Source organism: Bos grunniens, chromosome 24, assembly GCF_055505025.1.
Source record: "Bos grunniens cultivar Pamir isolate PY7600 chromosome 24, Bosgru_T2T1.0, whole genome shotgun sequence".
Lineage (NCBI taxonomy): Eukaryota > Metazoa > Chordata > Mammalia > Artiodactyla > Bovidae > Bos > Bos grunniens.
Window position 1 is genome coordinate 31494768 of NC_141188.1, and position 14504 is coordinate 31509271.

General features: G+C 42.6%; 1 protein-coding gene across 2 annotated transcripts in view; it reads left to right on the plus strand.

Annotated features, from left to right (window-relative positions):
• The window catches only part of CHST9 (carbohydrate sulfotransferase 9), a 280985-nt gene that overhangs the window by 232757 nt on the left and 33724 nt on the right, over positions 1 to 14504 (plus strand). The window lies entirely within an intron of this gene.

Genomic DNA, 14504 nt, shown 5'->3' on the forward strand with positions numbered 1-14504 from the left:
CCATAAGGGACACCAGATTTTCCATGGCTCTCCTCCTGGCTTTGATTTTCTTGCTTACAGCAAATGCATCAAGAAACATAAAACACCTATAAGTAATATGCACTAAATGGGAAGAAGAAATTTGAAGTCTAAAAGGAACATATTTGTTTCTGGAGGAAGAAAATGTTCTTTCTCCCCTCTCCCTGCCTGGGACTGGCACAAACAGATCAAAATACACCAAAGCACAAGGAGCTTGTCCTTCCTCAAACTCCAGTCCAGTAACCAGATGGGAGCTTGAGAAGTAATGTACAATGTTTCTAACAATGTCATGTTTAGGGGGTTAACTGAAGGGTATAAGAAAAGAGCTGCCTCTAAGTATATCCATAAATTATTACATTTAATGGCTATATTAAATGTGAGCAATGGCATAAAAGTACATGATATGGACTTAGATTCACTCTCCACTTTTTATAAAGCTTTGCAACTTTAATAAATGTCAAACTTGTATTAGTTGCATCACCATCTCATTTCTCTTATGTTAATGTAGTTTATGGTTTCTTGCTCAATTTGCTTAAATTTTCCTCTTATAAAACTAGAACTTTGCTGCACTGGCTTCAAATACTTGGATTGTATCATATACTAACACATATATATGGAATCTAGAACGATGGTACTGATAAAATTATTTGCAGGGCGGCATGGAGACACAGGCTTCCCCGATGGCTCAGTGGTAAAGAATTTGTCTTCAATGAGGTGGTGCCAGAGGCCCAAGTTTGATCCCTGGGTGGGGAAGATCCTCTAGAGAAGGGAATAGCAACATACTCCAGTATTCTTGCCTGGGAAGTCCCATGGACAGAGCCTGTCGGGCTACAGCCCATAGTGTCACGAAGAGTCAGACACGACTGGAGCAACTTACCATGCGTGCAGTGGGACACAGATCTAGAGAACAGACTTATGGACACAGTGCAGGGGGAGGAAGGAGAGGGTGGGATGTATGGAGAAAGGAACACGGAAACATACGTTACCATGTGTAAAATAGACAGCCAATGGGAATTTGCTGTATGACTCGGGGAACTCAAACCAGGGCTCTGTAACAACCTAGAGGGGTGGGATGGGGAGGGAGGTGGGAGGGAGGTTCAAGAGGGAGGGGACATATGTTTGATGTTTGGCAGAAACCAACACAGTACTGTTGGGCTTCCCTGGTGGCTCAGAGGGTAACGTGTCTGCCTGCAATACTGGAGACCCAGGTTCGATCCCTGGGTTGGGAAGATCCCCTGGAGAAGGACATGGCAACCCCAATCCAGTATTCCTGCCTGGAGAATCCCATGGACGGAGGAGCCTGGTGGGCTATATATATAGTTTATGGGATCACAGAGAGTTGGACACGACTGAGCAACTTCACACAGTACTGTAAAGCAATTATCCTTCAATTGAAAATAAATAAATTAAAAAAAAAAATACTTGGGTTGTGTTACCATTTCCCCACTCCCTCCCTAATGTGGTAGCAAGTCAAAGAGATAAGGCACTTAATAATGCTCCTAAGTCACTTCAGTCATGTCTGACTCTTTGCAACCCCATGGACTGTAGCCCTCCAGGCTCCTCTGTCCATGGGATTCTCCAGGCAAGAATACTGGAGTGGGTTGCCATCCCCTTCTCCAAGGGATCTTCCCAACCCAGGGATCGAACCCAGATCTCCTTCAGCTCCTGCACTGCAAGCAGATTCTTTACCACTGAGCCACTGGGTAAGCCCACTTCATAGAAGTGGCTACATTTATTGAGGAATTGCTATGTGACAGGAGCTGTGCCAAGTATGTGCCATGCGTTATATCAGTCAGTCCTCAGGAAAGCCTCCTAAAGGAGATATTACTCGGATAATCCTGTTTTGGAGGGAAAAAAATAAAGGTTTAGAGATGCTAGGTAAGCATCTGAGGTCACACAGCTGGTAAATAGAAGCACTGATACTGGAGCCCAGATCTGTCTGACACGCGGGTCTGTGCCTGTCGTCATTGTATTCTAGGGCTACAGGATATTCCTTAAGTTGTAATAGGTGCTTCTGGATGACGAGACAAAGAGTTGTTTCACTAAATTTTTTGTTTTAATCCTCTTTAAAAATATAAGCTTGAATCTGTGCCACTCAACCCAAGGGCTCTGTGAAGTTTTTCCATTTGAACAGCTGGGGGAGCTTGTAGGCAGCAAATCTTTTCATTCTCTGTGTTCTTACAAATAGACCCAATGACTCAGTCGTAAGCATGAGTGTCAGCTTTTACAGATAGTCCCAGTAATGACTTAACCAAGCTGCAGAGTTCTAGGGGCTTGGAGATACTGCCAGGCTTAACTAAAAGTATGAGTCTGAAGGAAGACAAGAGGCAGAATTGGCTCCGTGGTCTGTGGTGTCCCAAGAAGCGGTAGAGGAGGGGGTCTTTAAAGTAATGTTTCAACAAAGCGAGACTTTGTCAAATACTTAAAAAGGAGGCAGCCTGAGTCAGCAGCAGTATACTGTGTTTAGAGGTCGGACAGCCTGAGTCCCTTGGACCACAAAGAGATCAAACCAGTCAATCCTAAAAGAAATCAACCCTAAATATTCATTGAAAGGACTGATGCTGAAGCTGAAGCTCCAATACTTTGGCCACCTGATGTGAAGAGGCAACTCATTGGAAAAGACCCTGATGCTGAGAAAGGCAAAAGGAGAAGGAGACAAGAGAGGATGCAATGGTTGGACGGCATCACAGACTCAGTGGACATGAGTTTGAGCAAACTCTGGGAGATGGTGAAGGACAGAGAAGCCTGGCATGCTGCGGTCCATGGGGTCACAAAGAGTGGGAGCATGACTTTGCAACTGAACAGCAGCAAGCCTGGGTTCAAATGCACCTAGCTCTTTCAGGGAAGGGGCTTCAGTTCATTTTGTTCACTCTTTGTTCTCAGCCCACTGCCTGGTACTTAATATGCCCTCGGTATTTGCTGAATGAATAAATGAGCAAATCAACTTTTTGAAGCCTTGATTTTTCTCATCTAAGTGATGATGGGTCTTTCCCTAAAAACATCAGCATGAGAGTTTAAAACAAACAGACAAACAAAAAGCTTTATCATCGTAAAACCAATTATGTTTCTCTGACTCCACTCCATCTCAATAATGATTTCTAGAAGTCTTCAGAGTTTGTCCTACCTGATATAAACACACTACCATCTATCACTTGCCACCTGCCAGTTTTCTCCTCACTCCATCAGACACCTCTCCAGGTATTTGCCACGGTGGCCTTGATCCCAGTGCCCCGAGGATCTGCCGGCAACCCCAAGCTATGCTCCTGTCCTTAGCGCTGTGAGTGCCCAGCTGGAATGCAGCCCTCAGGCCAAAGCCACCATGTATCAGTCAGTGTCCCAAAGGAAGCAGAGGCCACACTCAGGTTGAGAGAAGGTCAAGAGAAACTGTTTAGAAAGGAGGGCTTCCCTGGTGGCTCAGCAGTAAAGAATCCTCCTGCAATGCAGGAGACATGAGTTCGATCCCTGGGTTGGGAAGATCCCCTGGAGAAGGAAAAGGCAACCCACTCCAGTACTCTTGCCTGGAAAATCCCATGGACGGAAGAGCCTGGTAGGCTGCAGTCCATGGGGTCGCTAAGAGTCAGACACGACTGAGCGACTTCACTTTCACTTTTCACTTTCATGCATTGGAGAAGGAAATGGCAACCCACTCCAGTGTTCTTGCCTGGAGAATCCCAGGGACAGGGGAGCCTGGTGGGCTGCCGTCTCTGGGGTTGCACAGAGTCGGACACGACTGAAGCGACTAAATAGCAACAGCAGCAACTATATCCATTTCATCGTTTTTGACTGGCTATCTAAGAGTCCCCTGAAAGGTTTTACCAGAACTTCTTTTGCCAGTTCTGTCTGAGTTTCTCCTTAGTTGTTCTCAAGTTCATTCCTGCCCAGCCTGGAGCCTACAAGCTGACCCAGTTTCATACATTGCCCTGAGGATTTCTTTAGAATAAACCCTGTAAGGGGAATTCATGCTTCACTGTTGACTCTTTCCCAGTTGTCTTACTTGGATAAAAATAAATTAAGGAAAACAAAATTTGAGTAAAGCAAACTTTTAAAAATTGATTTATTTATTTCAATTGGAGGATAATTACTTTTACAATATTTTGGTGGTTTTTGCCTGTATCAGTCATGGGTGAGTAAAGCAAACTTTTTAAAGTGGCACTAAACCAAAATTGGATCCTTCACTGACAAAAGTGCTTTCAAAGTTCTTCTGGTGGAAATTGAAATAAAGGCCCTGCTCATGTAACTCTTACATTCTGTGGTTCTGGGGACACTTCGTTGCAACCATGAGCTAAATCTCTGCTCAGCTTCAGTCATCAGCTCCCATGGCTACAACTTTGATCTTGACTTGTAACTGCTCTGCTTCAAAAATCAGAAACAAGGATCTCTGATTTCATCTTGTGATTATTATCTCAGGGCACTCCTTGCCCACCTAACTGTTCTTTGACCTCGTAGATATCTCTGCCATTTTGCTGCCATTCTCTGCAGTTTTTTTTTCTTTCTTCATCCCCCTTCATTCATAACCTAGCCTGAGCCTTCACATTCATCTTCAGATCTCCCCTTCTTCAGAAACGTGTAGTCCTTGAACACTCTTTTCATGTCATCTGCTCGAAAGATGGAGAACATCCCACAGGGAGGCTGAGTGTCACTTGGAAATCATGTTCTCCAACATGAGGAAGGTCTGTACACCACCCAGTGTCCCAGTGTCCCAGTGTCCCGATTCCCACTCATGATGATCCTCACCCTTCCCCGCCACCTTTAAATCCTCACTCTTCTCATTTTTTTGTGGACTGTCTCACCAGATTTTCAGAGGAAATGGAAGCCACAGGCATGCACTCTCTCAGCTTCTCACTGTCCCTGCAGACTCAGTGTACACCCTGCATACTCCCTTCCTTCGGTATCAGGGGATGTGCATTCATCCTCCTGCTCAAGGCCAAGTCTGTGCCTTGGATGGGTGTATTGCCCACTTGCCCACCCAGGACCTGTTGCTCAAATTTTCCTGTACTGTCTCCAATATGTCCAACCTCTTCTTTACGGCCAGTTCCTGGGTCTCAGTCAAAGCTGTTTTTAAGTCCTTTGGTTCCATTAATATTTCTGCATTGACTCAATCTTATGACTTTCATTTTCATTCAAAGTTCTTGTCTGTGGAGCCCATCCTTCCCATTTTCATTTTCTCACGTCCAAAGTCACTGATATTTGGCCTCAGCTCCCACCATTCTTAAGAAACTCTCCTTGGGATTTCCCAGGTGGTCCAGTGGCTGAGAATTCCCATTCTAGTGCAGAGGTCACAGGTTCAATCTCTGGTCTGGGAACTAAAATCCCACCTGCCGTGGAGCAGCTAAGCCCACGTGCCACAACTAAGACCAGTGCGGCCACAAGAAGAAGAAAGACACTCTGATCAATAACATTAGTTTTCAGATCTTTTCTGTGCCATGCTTAGCACTAAATTCAATTGCCTTCTTTTTTAACCCCAAGTATGTATGAGTTGTTTAGGATTCCAGGTCCGTTGTCTCTAGGATGGCCTGCATTCTGAGCATTTCTCATAAAATAGTTTACATTTTTCCTTTCCTCAGTAAACTGGCAGTTAGCCCAAACCAGATTGAAGGTTTGGGGCATTGATACCTCGTGGGGAAGTGTTCTATTTCGTGCTGTGTTGTCACTTTTCTCACTATTAGTGATGCCACGTTTGATCACTTTGTTAAAAGTACAGACAGTAGATTTCTCTATTTTAAAAGTACATTTTTCCTTCTCAGTTACTGAAAGATCCATGGAATAATATGTTCATGGCAGTAATATTCTTGACACGGAAATTTTAAACATCTTTCCTTAATTCTGTCACTTCTTCCACATTTATTAGATGACATTATTTAATAAAGAAACTTTCCCTTTTTTTCACTTTCTCTCCCTTTTCCTTAGGCTGGAGGACAACTATGAGCTCATTGATTTTTTCCCATGCAGTCTATTACAGTCGGTTCTATTCATTCTGCTTTTTGGTGTGCATTTTTCCTAACGTGGACAGCGAAACACTGTTTCAGCTAGTTCCTGAGTCTTTTTGGTACGACCTCATTTGTTTTGAGCTTCCCTTGTGGCTTAGCTGGTAAAGAATCTGCCTGCAGTGTGGGAGACGTGGGTTCAATCCCTGGGTTGGGACGATCCCCTGGAGAAGGGAAAGACTACCCATTGCAGTATTCTGGCCTGGAGAGTTCCATGGACTATACAGTCGCAAAAAGTCAGACACAACTGAGCCACTTTCACTTTCACTTTCATTTGTTTTGAGTACTTCTCCTAATTGCTAGCAAAAAGCTATCTTTTCCCTGCCGCAACCCTGAAATCAGCTTCTACAAGGAGCCCTGGTTCCTTTTAATGAGGACTAGCACATAGGGCGTCCCTGATGGCTCAGACGGTAAAGGGTCTGTCTACAATGCAGGAGACCGGGGTTCGAGCCCTGGCTCGGGAAGATCCCCTGGAGAAGGAAATGGCAATCCACTCCAGGACTATTGCCTGGAGAATCCCATGGACAAAGGAGCCTGGTAGGCTACAGGCCATGGGGTCGCAGAATCGGACACAACTGAGCGACTTCACTCACTCACTTCACAGCACATAGAAATTAAGACCTGGGTGTTAAACAAGCTGCTAAGGATGCTTGCTTTTCCTAAATGATGGCTTCATATATTTTCAACTCAAATTTAGAATCCCTCTTCCTTTGTCCCTTCTCTGAAAATTACACTGAAAACTTGAGTTCCTAAGAATATACTTACTTACTGTCTTTTTCCTACAATATACTTTCAGTAGTTTCAAGATTATAATGCCACTGTTACTAATGACAGTAAATCTGCTGAGTGTCAGGCTTATAATTTCTTTGTGATGCTTTTTGTTCTTGGAATATAAACCATAAAGATAAATAATGAAATGGACCCTTCCCAATGTCAGGGCTATTACAAAAGAAATACAACCTGATTCAGCTCTTGGAGCCAAGAATCATCATCATGTTTTTATGTAAATATTGTCTAACATAAGAAAAAAATGTTCACAAGTAGTGAATTTAATCCAAGTCAAGGAGAAAGAATTTTCTAATTGTATAAGACTGTGATTGGTGATTCAAACTACCAAAATAGTATTGACCCTAACTTGGTTAACAGAGAAGGATGGAATGGGCAAAACAGTGAGAGAGAGAAATTGGCACCTTAAATTCTTACTTAAGCCACTTGGGCATGTTTAAATGTAAGAAGAATTATAGTGATGCAAGCATTCAGCATTGCACTCTCACTCTACAAGAATGAGTATGATTTGCTTTTAGCATAAAACTCTGAAGTTTATGCTGTCTGTTCTTTCCAGAAAAAAAAAAAAAAAGAATGGGAGATTTTAAAATAAAAATTATATGACGATTAGTGCATAAAATGGTTTAGGGATTCATGAGTTTAAGTTACTTCCTTAAATTACTACTTTTATGGGACCAACCAAATTCAATCAGACATATATATTTTCCAAATAGAAAGGAAAAATTATAAAACAAAAGAAAATTATTCTGTCACCATTGTAACAGAATAAGCAACGTATTTCCCTGCTAAGTGAAAAAAATGGTGAGCTTTAAAGCCCCCCAAATCCTTTTTTACAAAAGGCAAGAAGCTGGGAATCAATTATAATTTAAATGACTATTTAATTATTTCCCCTTAGTTGATTTTAATGGTGTGAAATAAATATCTGATTAAAGAAGAAATGGCTATGATACAACCATAGATTGTGTTCACCTTTGTTATTTCTACTTTTTAACTGGGTGTTAAAAAGTTCTCACCACAGAATTGAATTTATGACACCTCCCTATGCTAGCCTACTACCCTCCCCACTCCCTCTTACTCCCTTGTTCCCTACCCTGCGTGTGGAAGTGTGATAAGAATATACTTAGAACCTCTGAAATGTATAAATAAACATGACAAAATTCCCTAAAATGCCAAAAAAAAAATACCAGAATGTAAAGGAGATGAAATAAAAACATAAGCATCACAAGTCTACCCCCTCCTATGGATATGATATAGGATCATGTCTAGTAGATTGATCCTGGGGATAATGATGTCACGTGGAGCCACCAAGAGCTGCCTGTTGACGTGTGGTCTCTGCTGCCTGAACCACAGGCCGTCCCCACGGCACGACCCACTGATCACACAGAGGGGCCACTGACAAAGGCACAGCTTCACTTTTTCTCTCCACAGAACTGTAATCTGCTCTATCCAAACAGCCCCTCCTCAGATATGTTTGCATTGTGTACCAAGAGCTGGGAGATAGACTAACTATTACAGCCTATTGACAATCCCTTCAACTAGTTCCAGCCTAGACTGGTTAAGTGTTGATGTATAGAAAAGGTAATCGAAAAACATTCATATATACTGTCTATAGTCATATAATTCATATAATTCACATAATGTCTGTAGTCTCTAATACTCTAAAAATTACCTTTAAAAAATCAGCTATCCCAATTCAGCATTTAAACAAAAAATCATGCTTGAATTTGAAAGAAAAAAGGAACCCCATTTCAAACATCTATATTTGACTTTTGAAACCTAAGCTCATATTTCTTACTGCTTTCAAAGGTAGCAGGAGGAGACCTTACTTTTAATAAGATTATAGATCCTACTGTAAATGACATTGTGAAGTCCAGGGTCTGGCATTGATGGATTGTGTGATTTACAGTTTCCCTGATTGTATACTAAGGCTTTAAGATACCACCAGGAATAATTAGAATTAGCGAGCACACGGGATCTGCAAACTTAACAAGAAATTAATAAAAAGTCATTTTTGGACAAGCGAGATGGATATAAAGGAAAAAAATGAATTTAATGATAAAATGTTAGGTGTGTTGAAGGAAAAAATATTTCCGACACTTGTTAAGATGGCAAGGAAGACTCTATTCAGGACTGTTGCAATAAGGGTATGTAAGAGAAGAGAGGGATGGGCTCAAAAGACAAGTAGGGACTTACAGCCAGTGAGCAGAGTATGGGGTCAATGGATGGAAAATTACTAAGAGGCGACCTTAAGGGTAGGAGGATTCTTGCTAAACCGACCGAACAGGATTCTAGCTAAAGGCCAGCCAAGGACTTACACCTCAAAGTTACAGGTGAGGAACTTGATCACGGATCAAGGTTTCAGGGGACTCAGTAGGATTATTGCTAAGACTGGGCAAGGCTGGCAGAAGACGACACAGGTCACGGTCAGAGGAACCTGATTCAAGTCTAATCAAGGAGAGAGTCTTTTCAGGAGCCATATCATAGTTCACTCGAAGAAGTGGCAAAAGGTACCTAGGAAATTGTGCACATTCTTCTTCTCAAAGCTCGTATCGCTGGAGAACCAGAATCAGTTCACTAGGAGCACCAACGCCCCCACCCCTCAGTTCTCCAGGGAAGTCCTTGTGTCGGCTGGCCCCTCCACCCACACCAGGGGCAGGGCTGCAGGCTTCTTTGTCCTGTGCCTCTGTGTGGCAGGCTGGGGACCGGAGGCCAAGGGCAGGACTTGGATATCTGCCTATGCAATTATGCCTTAAGGTGAAAATAGGATTGCACGCATTTGCATTGGCCAAGCTGAAACTCTTAGATGTTTGACTACTTGTTAATCATTTAAATTTGACTAAATTTTTCTTTCATCTCTTTTTTTGACACTGAAAATACTTATTAACCCTAGTTTTCTCCCATACTCCTTGGTTATTCCAGAATAGGATACTTGGCTCTCTTGAAAATTCTTGTTACTCCATCTTGGCTTTAAACAATCTGGTTTTATTATCCTTAGCTGGAGTCTCCTGTGATGTGAGTCATGACAGATACCAGGTAGTGTGCTAAGCCCTTTATATTAACCTGCTGAATTACAAAAAATGATTATATACTATAGGTGTTATCCTTATTTTATAGATGAGAAAACTCAAAGAGGTTGTTTTTTCCCCAAGGCCAACTAGACAGAAAGTAGAGAAATTGAGAATCAAGCCCAGAAATTCTGACTGCTAAGCCTCACTCTTGACCATCACTAAGTTTGGTGTCCTTAGAAAAATCCTAAACTTTCATTAAGTCTCAGTTTATAAAAAAGGGAATAGTCCTGAGTTTCTTTTCCTAGAACTTACAATTTGCCGATGTTGTGATGTATAATAGAAATAGATGTATTTGGTCTTTGTCCCTACTTTCTGGCACAGAGCTCCCCAAACCCTTGGAATTTCCTAAATGATGAGAGTGATAAAGATGTCTTTTATTATATTAATGAGGTGATTTTTGGACCCCTCCCTTCACCAAGGTCCGTCTAGTCAAGGCTGTGGTTTTTCCAGCAGTCACGTATGGATGTGAGAGTGAACTATAAAGAAAGCTGAGTGCTGAAAAATTGATGCTTTTGAACTGTGGTGTTGGAGAAGACTCTTAAGAGTCCCTTGGACTGCAAGGAGATCCAACCAGTCAATCCTAAAGGAAATCAGTTCTGAATATTCATTGAAAGTACAGATGTTGAAGCTGAAACTCCAGTACTTTGGCCACCTGATGCGAAGAGCTGACTCATTTGAAAAGACCCTGTTGCTGGGAAAGATTGAAGGGCAAGAGAGGGGGACAGTAGAGGATGAGGTGGTTGTATGGCATCATCGACTCAATGGACATGAGTTTGAGTAAACTCCAGGAGTTGATGATGGACAGGGAGGCCTGGTGTGCTGCAGTCCGTGGGGTCACAAAGAATCGGACACGACTGAGCGACTGAACTGAACTAAGGGTGGAGGCCGGTTGCCAGGAGAACCAACCATGTGATGAGAGGGTTGGAACTTTCAGTCCCACATCTGAACTCCAGGGAGGGGAGAAGACCTGGAGATTGAGTATAATCACTAATGACCAGTGATTTAATCAATGGTGCCTATGTGCTGAAACCCCCAGAAAAGCCCAAAGGGATGTGGTTCAGAGAACTTCCTGGTTGGAGAAGGAGTGGAAGTTCAGGGAGAATTGTGCCCCCGGAGAGGGTCTGTGCCCCTTCCACATACCTCACCCTGTACATCTCTCCCATTGGCTGCTCCTGAGTTATATCAAGGTTTCCCAGGTGGCGCAGTGGTAAGGAATCTGTCAGTGCAGGAGATGTAGTTTCGATCCCTGTGTCGGGAAGATCCCCTGGAGTAGGAAATGACAACCTATCCCACTACTCTTGCCTGGGATATCCTATGGACAGAGGAGCCTGGCAGGCTACAGTTCATGGGGTCAAAAAGAGCTGGACAGGACTGAGCAACTGAGCACACATGCATGCACAAGTTATATCCTTCTGTAACAAACTAGTGATCTAGTAAGTTGTTTCTTTGAGTTATGAGCCCCACTCTAACAAACTTGATCAAACTTCAGGGAGGGGTTGTAAGGATCTCTGATCTATAGCTGGCAGGTCAGAAGCCCAATGGACAAGCTAGACTTGCAGCTGGCATCTGAAGTGAGGTGTGTGTATGTGCACTCACACGTGTGTGTCGTGGGACTGGTGTGTGGATACAGGCATCTGGGACTGAGCCCTTAACCTGCAGAATCTGAGTCTATCTTCAGGGAGGTAATGTCAGAATTGAGTTAAATTTGTGAACTAGTCAGTCAGTATGTACATGTATGTCAAGTCGCTTCAGTCGTGTCCAACTCTTTGCAACTCCATGAACTATAGCCCATCAAGCCCCCAGCCCATAGGATTCTCCAGGCAAGAATACAGGAGTGGGTTTCCATGCCCTCCTCCAAGGGATCTTCCCAACCCAGGGATCGAACCGACCTCTCTTACATCTCCTGCAATGGGAGGTGGGTTCTTTACCCCTAGCACCACTTGGGAAACCCTACCAGTCAGTATCTGTGGAGAATTCAGTTCATTGTTTGTTGTATTAAAAGAGAAACACATCAGAATTGGTGTCCGAATCAAAGCCTTTGACTCAAATCCGGGACCAGTGAGGACTTAAGCTCTGGACCTGGAACTTGCTAGTTCCTGACACTAAGTTTTGGGTTAGCTCAGAGACAGCATCTCTTATGCACAGCACAGATGATGTCAAATTTGCATTCCATTACTTAAGGAGGCATAATCAAATATAAATAAATCACAACTGTTTCCCAAAGTTCTAATTTGGTCATTATTTCTCTGTGTAAATTTTAAAAAGAGTCTTGCATCTAGTAGCTCCCCCTGGCATTTCTCTGTGGAAGATGGCCTGGAAACTGACCTCTTTCCTGATCTCACTTACTGCCTCCTCCAGGATGTCTTCCTGGTGTTTTTAAACCTAACAAAGGTCAAACTGAGCTAATCATCCCACCTCCACCATTACTCACCAAATTTGCTTCTTTAAACTGTCCCTATTTCCTTGTTTCCACCTTTGCATTAAGAGCATTTTCTCCCAAGCACCCGAGCTCAAGATCTTGATCATCTTTAGTTCTTTTCTTTCCACTGCCCTGCTGCCCAGACCCCAGCAGAAGGAAGTCCATTCTAGTCACACAGAGTATCTCACTTTCACCCACATTATGCCCCAGTGGGTCAGGAGTAAAGAATCTGCCTGCAGTGCAGGAGACACAGGACACACGGGTTCAATCCCTGGGTTGGGAAGACCCTCTGGAGGAGGGCAGGGCAACCCACTCTAGTAGTCCTGCCTGGAGAATCCCATGGACAAAGGGGCCTGGCGGACTACAGTCCATAGGGTCGCAAAGAGTTAGACACAACTGAGACGACTTAGCATGCCATCTCCTTACCAGTGTCTCCCATCCTCAAGTGATAGCACTGTTAGATTCATCTTCTTCAAACAGTTTTGATCACTCTCTGGCTCAAAAATCTTTTAGGGCTCTCCTACCAAATAAAGGTCAAAATTTCTCCTGAAGTTTTTAGGACCCTCCTTAATATTGATCCATCACACACATTTTGCCTTGCTTCTGACTACTTGCTAATATACAGACTTCACTAAAGTCAAAAAGTCCTATTCACTACCCTGTACACACCCCATACATTTCCTGGTTCTGCGCTTTTGCTTGTGATTTTCCTTTCAGGTGAAAAACCTTTCCTCCAATCTATTTTTATTAATAGAACTACCCAGATCAAATGCTGTCTCCTCTATGAAGCCTCTTCAGGTTCCTCCACCAAACATGACCTCTTTTCTTTTTTCTTTTTGACTTTAATAAATGATCCTTTACTTTTTTTTAATTGGAAAATAATTGCTTTACAGTGTTGTGTTAGGTTCTGCTATTCAACCATGTGACTCAGCCATAAGTACACATGTATCCCCTCCCTCTTGAGCTGTCTTCTGTTTGTGCCAATTCTATGGAAAATTTCAATCTCCCTCATTCTTTTTAAGGTCAAAGAATTTAAGTAACTAGAGACAAATTTAGAGACCATCAATACTTGCAACATTGTGATTACTGTTCTGAAGAAAAAGCAAGAACTACAGGAGTGAAGTTATTTACTAAATGCCAACAGCTTCCCTTGTGGCTCAGCTGGTAAAGAATCCGCCCGCAATGCAGGAGACCTGGGTTCTATTCTTGGGCTGGGAATATCCCCTGGAGAAGGGAACGTCTACCCACTCCAGTATTCTGGCCTGGAGAATTCCATGGACTATGCAGTCCATGGCCTCACAAGGAGTCGGACACGACTGAGTGACTTTCACTTTCACTATACAGCTTGATAGTGGCAAAACCAAGACTAGAAAAGTCTGAAGGTGAATCCATTGCCGTTACTACTACATCAAGATTTAAATACCTTTTGATCTGACTACCTATACAATTACTGATAAATCCTTTACAGCTCCATGATTACATGCTGTCATTTTGTGGGGTGATCATCTTGCTTTCTCTACTTTTCTTCTATACTTCTGGAACACCATTTCCATAATAGATGCTCATTAAAATATTGCTGTAGGATTAGTTTGCTTGAGGATAAGCTGAAAATCCTTTAGCCTGAAGACTATGGCTGTTGAAAGCCCATCCTTTCTTTTCTCTACTTAACCAATATTTTTTGAATGGTTCAAGTTACCTATTTATACTTGTAAAATTTGAAAATTTAGCTTAATACCCCAAATATGTTTATAGACAAGGAAAAGAAGGCAGCCTGAATGCATGTATCTCTTGGGATGAATAAAATTCCCATTGACTCTAGATTGCAAAATCAAACTCATATTATTTAACTCTTATTGAACCAGCACTCAAGCACTTTATAAACTGAGCTAAGAAATAATCAGCAGATTTTATTTTTCAGCTCATAACCATAAAATGTATTAAGGTACTTTTCTGCCTGTCTTTTGCACAGGTGTGTGTATGTATATACACGTACCTGTACACCCACATGATGCAAACCTCACATACACACACACACATTCCACTTGCACTGCAGTGACCTTTGAAAAATGGATACTGCAGCTCCAGAGGGCAGGTCTCTAAAACGGTGAAGAATTAAGTCATTCATTATGACGACAATGATAATTGCTATTACCGTTGTCATTAGTCTTTAAAGTCCAGGTTTGGTGTCTTCCAGATTTGGTGCCTTTTTCTGCAGTAGAATACACAATG